General features: G+C 42.2%; 1 long non-coding RNA gene across 1 annotated transcript in view; it reads left to right on the top strand.

The window, feature by feature from the left end:
- The first annotated feature begins 1,894 nt into the window (after window positions 1-1,894).
- The window catches only part of LOC147916646 (uncharacterized), a 144,428-nt gene continuing 138,606 nt past the window's right edge, over window positions 1,895-7,716 (top strand). The window contains exon 1 of the long non-coding RNA XR_015552791.1: window positions 1,895-2,004. This is a non-coding gene — a long non-coding RNA (uncharacterized LOC147916646). The remainder of the gene's footprint in view (window positions 2,005-7,716) is intronic.

Raw genomic sequence — 7,716 nt, 5'->3', positions numbered from 1 at the left:
CCTCTTTGTTGTGCATTTGTATCCATTGCGTTCTAATCATGGAAATAGATAATTTTTCCTATTTGTGGTATTTTCTTTTCCCCTTAAATCAGTCCCTTTAACATTTCTTGTAGCACTGGTTTCTTGGTGACAAACTCCTTTAATTTTTGCTTATCTGGGAAAATTTTGATCTCTCCTTCCATTTTGAATGATAACCTTGCTGGGTAGAGTATTCTTGGCTGTAAGTTTTTTCCTTTTAGCACTTTAAATATATCGTGCCATTCTCTTCTAGCCTGTAAGGTTTCTGCTGAGAAGTCAGCTGATAGCCTTATGGGGTTTCCTTTGTATGTAACTTGACATTCTCTTGTGGCTTTTAGGATTCTCTCTTTATCTTTAATTCTGGACATTTTGATTATGATGTGTCTTGGTGTGGGCCTCTTTGGGTTTATCTTGTTTGGGGCTCTCTGTGCTTCCTGTACCTGGATGTCTGTTTCCTTCCTTAGGTTAGGGAAGTTTTCATCTATTATTTCTTGAAATAGATTCTCTGACCCCTTTTCTTGCTCTTCTCCTTCCGGGACACCTATAACACGGATGTTAGTGCGCTTGATGTTGTCCCAGAGGTCCCTTAGACTGTCCTCACTCTTTTTAATTCTTTTCTCTTTTACCTGTTCACCTCGGGTAATTTCTTCTAGTCTTTTGTCCAGCTCACAGATCCGTTCTTCTGTATCCTCTACTCTGCTTTTGAGTCCCTCTAATGAATTTTTCATTTCCAGTATTGTATTCTTCATTTCTGATTGGTTCTTTTTTATATCTTCCATTTCTTTGTTGACATTCTCACTGAGTTCATCTATTCTTCTCCCCAGATCAGTGAGCATCCTTAACACTCTTAGTTTGAACTCTCTGTCGGGTAGGTTGCTCATTTATGTTTCACTTAGTTCCTTTTCTGGGGTTTTGTCCTGTTTCCTCACTTGGAGTGTATTCTTTTGCTTCTTCATTTTTCCTCTTTCCCTGTGCTTGTGTCTACGTATTAGGTAGGTCAGCTACATCTCCTGCTCTTGGATAGGTGACCTTATGTAAGTGATGCCTTAGGAGGCTTCCAGTGTGCTTCCCTCAATTCTCAATGTTCCAGGGGTGACCTCTATGTGGGTACATGTATCCTTCTGCTGTGGCCTGTTTGCTCTCTCTGTAGGCACCCAGGGAGGCTGAGTTATGCTCCTGGCCAGCTGTTGTAATGCTCAGCTGCTTGTAGTTGTTGTGGGCCCTTCAGTCTCTTTATGAGGTGTGGGGAGCCCCAGCACAGTTGGCTGCAAGTTCTAATATCACATTTGTGTTGCAGTATTTCTTTTAAGTGAGTAGGCCCCCAGCGTGGCAGGTTGTTAGGCTCAGGGCCTTACAATTGCTGTAAGCCTCTAGCCTATTAGGTCTCTTGTCAGCTCTCTGAGGATTGCAGCTGGGTGGGGCTGGCCTCAGGCACAGGAGCACCCAATTGTTTCAGGTTTTGGAAGGTGGAGCAAACCTCCTATGTGGGTCTTTGAGAAGCAGAAGTCTTCTGTGGCTGAGAAGCCCTGCTGCCCACAGGTCCACACACACAGTCAACACAGTCCTGCCCTGTGTGAGCGCCCCGACCTCCCCAAGCGGACCCAGTCTCTCCACGGTGGGAGCCCCACACACTCTGCCACCGCCCCACACTCTCCACCTGTTCCTTGTGCACACCCTGCCCTGCTCAAGTCGGCTCAGTTGCCAGGCTGCAGAGAATCCAGTCACCAATCTATGCAGGCCCACAAGTTGCCTGAGGGCTTGTTGTTGGGTGGGGCCAGTCTCTAGGGTGGGCTGCCTGCCCTGGCTGAGCTGGATTAAATCGGTGCTCTAGTGGGTGGGGAAGACCCTGGGCTAGCAGGCCTCAGGGAGAACTCCAATGGTGTCTGTGTCAGCACGCCCACACCAGGCCACAACAATGGCCGCCGCCAATGTCCCAGTCCCTGGAGAGGTCTCACCCCTCACCGAGATGCACTCAGGGCCTATTAGGTGAGTCTCTTGTCACCAAAGTACTGTGCACCTTTCTTTCTGGTGATTTTAGGATGCTTTCTGGAATGGGTGACTTTGTGCGCGGGCCCTTTAAGAGCCAGTTTTAGTTTCTTTGTGAACCGGGTTTTCTGGGGGTACTCCCCAATGCTTTAGTAGCAGGCAAAGTCAGATATTATGCCGCTGGTCTCAATTGTGCTGGGTCCACAAAATGCCCACAGCGGGGGCGCTCCCAGCTCAGGGCCCCGCGCCTCCAGGGAGGGCTGTGTACCTGTGAGCTGCTCCCGGCGGCCGTGAAGCTGGCGGCTTGTGAAGGCAGTGTTTTCTCTCCAGAAGCGAGTCTCTGCCTATTCCACCTCAGTTAGGATTGTCCGTTGTTGCAGGAGTTCCTCTCATCCAGTTTTCACTTCTGTCTCAGGGGTAATTTTTCCACAAGTAGTTGTAAATTGGCTGTGTCCACGGGAGGAGGTGAGTTCAGAGTCTGCTTACGCCGCCATCTTGACTCCCTAAACCGCCGTGCCTTTCCTATTGTAGCATCTATTTACATTATATTACAGCCATCATATGATAGTAACTCCTTCCTGGAACAGGTCTTCTATGTTAAATTTTTTAGGCAGTGTTGGGGAGGTCAAATGTCTGTCAGAGAAAATAATCAAGGTAAAGAGACATATTTCAGGGTGGCCAATTTTGATCTCCCACAGTTTCAATCACTATGTTAGACTTGGGATACATTGTATAACCAAGGCAATGTGAGACCATGTAATTCATATTAGTTATTGTTTGGTTAATTGAAAAAATTGCATAAAGTACCATTAAAATGATATATACATACCTTAAACATTTACCTTGTAACAGTCAAGGGCATATTTAATCATCAATCTGTTAATGCAGGGTCATGTTTTGTCTTTGATTGTAAGTCTGCTGATAGGAGGTCCTGGTCATTTTACTTGCATAAGTTCCACCCACGTTGCATTGCTTACAATTTCCAGATTTTATTTCTTTAAAGTGGAACTAAAACTTAGGTACTTGCCAAGCAAACCAAACACAAAATCTTTTAAAATTTTTATAGTTTTTCTTCCTAATTTTTTGAAACTTTTTCTCTCATTGTTAATTTAATAGCATTTAAAAAATGACTCACCTTCTTTGAGTCTTTTCGAAACATTCTACTTAGTTTTATTGGTATGACAGCTTTCTTTTTGCACCCATATTTAATAGGTATATGTCACAGTTAATTAAATGACATGATTACAATATTAACTACAATAAGCAAAAAATGATTTGAGAACAAACACCACTGGCTGATGGCACATTCACAAGCTAGCTGTTGGGAGTGAAAAATGTGTGACCACATTTCGAGCAGCCTACCAGTCCTAAGCAGTTAGCTTCAGTGGTCCTCAGTCAGCAGGCTGTAAAGGTGAATGCTTAATCTAGAGAGTTGATTAAGTAGAGATTGGTTATAAGAGTGGGTGTTACATAAAAAGAGTGTCAGACAAGTAAATAGGCAGTTTCGATGCAATGTGTGTGATAAGCTTGTTCACATATATGCTGGTTTCTGTGGGACACAAGAAGGTCAACTGACCCAATGTGGGGTATCAGGGAAGGCTCCAGCACAGCGTTTTATGCTGAGAATGGGCACTCGTTTAATATCTGCCAAAGGAAATACTTGAGGGTAAAGGCCTTGGGATTTGCAGTTTAGGCTGATTCAAAGAGAGGATCTCACTCACTCTCCCTAAGATTCACATAGAGTCCAACACCTTTTCTTCTCATCTGTAAGTTAGGGGATAATATGACAATTAATAATCCCATTTGTTAAGATTGGGAAAGTGTAGCCCATACCATGTTGTGTTTGAAGTAGTTTCATGATTAGGAATGGGAGCTGCGTATAATAATATTAGAGAAGAAATGTCAGGTGATCTCTGCCTGGGAGAGGCTCTGTTTTTAGTTCACATGCTAATGAAAAAGTAGCTTCATTGCTCACTTCACCCTATCAGAACAAGAGCAGAAAGGAATTCAGTGCCATGGTACATAACTCAGAATGTTCAGAGAAGAAGATAATGTGAAAAAGTGGTAATAAAAATAACTACCACTTTCGAAGGGTTTATTATGTGTCAAAAACTGTATTACATACTTTATATACATTATCTAATTTAATCTGTATTATACCCCTACTAGATAGCTACTACTATTATGCTTATTTTAGAGAAGAAGTAATTGAGACTTAAAGAAGTGACTAGGGACCCACTGGACACAAGTCCTTGACTGTATGTCTTCCAAGGCCCTATTCTTTCCAACCCATTACACAGCCTCCCAAAGCAGAGAAACTGGCAAAGACACAGCCCAGGGCATCTCTTCTTGAGGTAACAAGTTAGGATGAAAAACATAATTTTGCAGAGAGAACTGGGATGAGGGTGGGACAATTTTTCTTAGCAATGCTGAGGATGGAAATTTTAAGCAAACCTGGGGCAATTTTGGTATAGACCAGTCTTTAATAAGAGGAAGATCAGCAATGAATGAGCAGAGAGACAGTTTGGGCTGACCCACAAATAGACTCTTAATCATTTTGGTGATGCCAGAACCCACTACATAGTCTTTCTGATATATGCATGTATATATATATACACACACATATATATGCTTACACATATATGATATATATGTACATACATGATATATAACATATGTGTATATATACATGAATGAAAAGAAACTATACACTCTCATACCTTAGCTAATCCTCCCCTTTTGTTTCAAAATGTCATCAGCAACCCTTCATAAGAGATGTCTGAGCTGGGTAAACCCCACCCCATTTAATTCAACATGCTTTCATTCACTCTCTACTCTCTGCTAGGTACTGAGGCAATAGAGATGAAGGGCCCTCTCCTTCTAACTGAAGAGACAACACATTAAGTAGATCATTTCAATTTATTCTTCTAAGCAAAAGGATTTTGTTGCCCGGGGGATTATGAAGGTACCTAGTAAGCTTCTTCACTCCTTTCATTCAACGAATTCGACATTACAAAAGCACCACACTGGGGCTGCTCAGATGTGGTCTGTCCAGCCGGTGTGAGACATGAAATAGTTGGACTGATTCTTGTGCAGGAATGACATCTGGGTAACTGCCCTCAGCAGCATTTCACAGGTGAGATTGTTCCTCCTCCTCTATACCACCCTTGAGTCCTCTGACCTCGTGATCATGCATAAAACAATGTTACTTTGCTTTTCATGATTTAATAAGTCATGCAAATTGTCTTCAACTGCCATAAAGTGCAGTATCATGCTCCCAAACATTAAAAAAAGAAGCTCTTGGTTTGGCCAGAATCCACCCCCACCTCCCCCAACACACACACCTTTTTCTTGACAGAATAAAACAGAAATCCATCCAGATTATAAGCAAAGAAAGGTGGCTTTGTCAAATTGTTAGTCTTTAATTCTGCAAGGGAATGAGTTAAGGATGTATAGCCAAGAAATAAAACAGTGGAATATCACGATGAGAGGTGTGAAATTCAGGCGTGAAATGTAATTGTTTTACCCATTTTCACAGAGCTTACCACCTGGCTTCACCAAAGCTATTTTGAGACTGTCCCTCATCATCCATAGATATTAAAACCAACAACAAGCAGTGGCTTTTTGTTAGTTGATGATCCATAAGTACCTATTAAATGGAGGAGCCACCAAATACAAGATCAAGAATCAGAGTAAGTCAGATATCACACTCTGCTTCTATTTCAGGGAGTATCTAGAAGATTTCCCAGTTATCCTGGGAATATTATGAGCATTCTATCCAAACTCTGAAAATGGATTTTATACTAACCCGATTGTATTTGCAAATAAATACAAAGTCTTCTATGATTCAAAAGCTCCCTGTTTCAAAGGACACGGTTTAGGTATGTTGTTTTGTTATTCTGATTACTCTGAAATTTCTGAAATGAGCAATCCTGTATAATAAGTACCATCTCTGGTGCAGTAATCAATTCTCTGTTTCATGTAACAAGCCTTTTCTGGAATGAAAATGCCTGAGGAGAGAGATGTTTTGGAGAGGAATCTGTTGTGCTGACTGCCTGCCAAGCCCACAGCCTGCTGCTTGGAAGCGGCCCTACGGGGTTCTCATGCACAGGTAGAATTTTGATTCTGAGGTCCTGGCCATAATTGACTGGACAAGGGGTAGGTATCTGAAGTGAGGCTGGTAGGTATCTGAATTCTGGTTGCCTAGTATAAGAGCTATTCCCCACCTGGTGGATGGTGATTATCTTTGACAGTGATGAACTGAACTATAAAGTTCTTCTCCACTGGGGAGTTTGAAATATGAGACGTGGAGTCAGCAGTTGTCAGTAGAGGTAGAGAACACAAAGAGGACATCATGAGACATGTAAATGGGCTTCCTGAAATGGAAGTCATGAGCATTAGGAGCTGTGAATAAGTAGAAGCTATGTGTAAGCAGAAACCTTGAGAAAGCCAGGAAGGGGACATAGTGTCAATTATAACAGCAGGAGCAGAGGAAGTGGATAAGGAGAGTGATGAGTCACTAAAGGCAGAGTCCTGGAGTCAATGGAACTGGCTGCCAAGAGAGTGACAGGAAAACTGGTTGTTAGGGCTCAGTTGAATCTTGAATGATTTTCTAGGCTTTCAGCAATGTTCTCCTCTAGGTGAGGTTTGGTTCTATTGTTGAAATTCTCATTTTCTTTCTTTTCATTTATATATAAGGTAATTGCAATGAATTAAAGGGACGTAGCTAACATGGCAGAAAGGCTGCTTGAATAATAGCTGAGTGATGATTCTTAGTTTTATTTTATTCCACCAAGTGGACATTACTCTTTTATTCTAATCCTGCTTATCTCATCCTGGAAAAATCTTCTATACTTCCAAATAATCTACTAAACTGATTAAAAATAACAGCAACAACAGTAATAATACTGATGTAATTTTTTTAGTGAAGGTTGACACAAATGACTTTTTGTGTCCTGCTACTGTCTACTCTTTATGGATGGCTAATAGCAAGCCAGGTGCTTTACATACCTTATTTCTAATCCCACGAGAACCTTCAAAGGTAGTTATTGCAAAACTTATATTCCCTGTAGAGGAAGCTGGGGCTTAGAGAGGACAAGTGAATTGCCTAAACACATCCCACTATTAGGAATCAGAGTGGGGATCTTTCTCCAAGGAGAAAGTGTCCTGCCTGGCCCCAAAGTGGATGCTCTTCTCACTGTGCTTCATTGTCTGACTGAGGACAGCCTCTCTGCAAAGTCTGGCATCTCCACAACATTCATACTCCAAAGGAAACACATGTACAGGACAGAGAGAAAAATAGACACTCCGAGGGCCATTGAAGTCAGCTCTGCGTTGGGAGCAGGCAGGCAGCAGGGCCTGCCATTTGTGATAGATGACTGCCACTCCATCTTGTGCAGACATGGTTATCCTGAACAGGCTGCATTTATTAAGTTGCACGACTCAGTCAGATATTTTATTACCGGTATCAATTTAATTTATATGTAAAAACACAATCAGTTTCCTTTGCCTTGTGAGCAATCTGACAGGAAAAAAGTGACAGATGGCAGGTAGAATGTTCCCCAATCGTGGTGTGGATCATGGAAAATTGGACAGTTGGTCTATATTGATATTTCTGGCAGAAATCATGGGAAAGCGGAAGCCTCATTCATCCTTTCTTCAGAATAGGCTCTCTCAGGCGGAGGGAGGCTGTTGGAGACTGACTGACGATGA

Source organism: Ceratotherium simum, chromosome 7 (genome assembly GCF_057802395.1).
Source record: "Ceratotherium simum simum isolate JZ-2026a chromosome 7, ASM5780239v1, whole genome shotgun sequence".
NCBI lineage: Eukaryota > Metazoa > Chordata > Mammalia > Perissodactyla > Rhinocerotidae > Ceratotherium > Ceratotherium simum.
The sequence above is the reverse complement of the archived record's forward strand: the minus strand, read 5'-3'. Positions and strand labels throughout refer to the sequence as shown.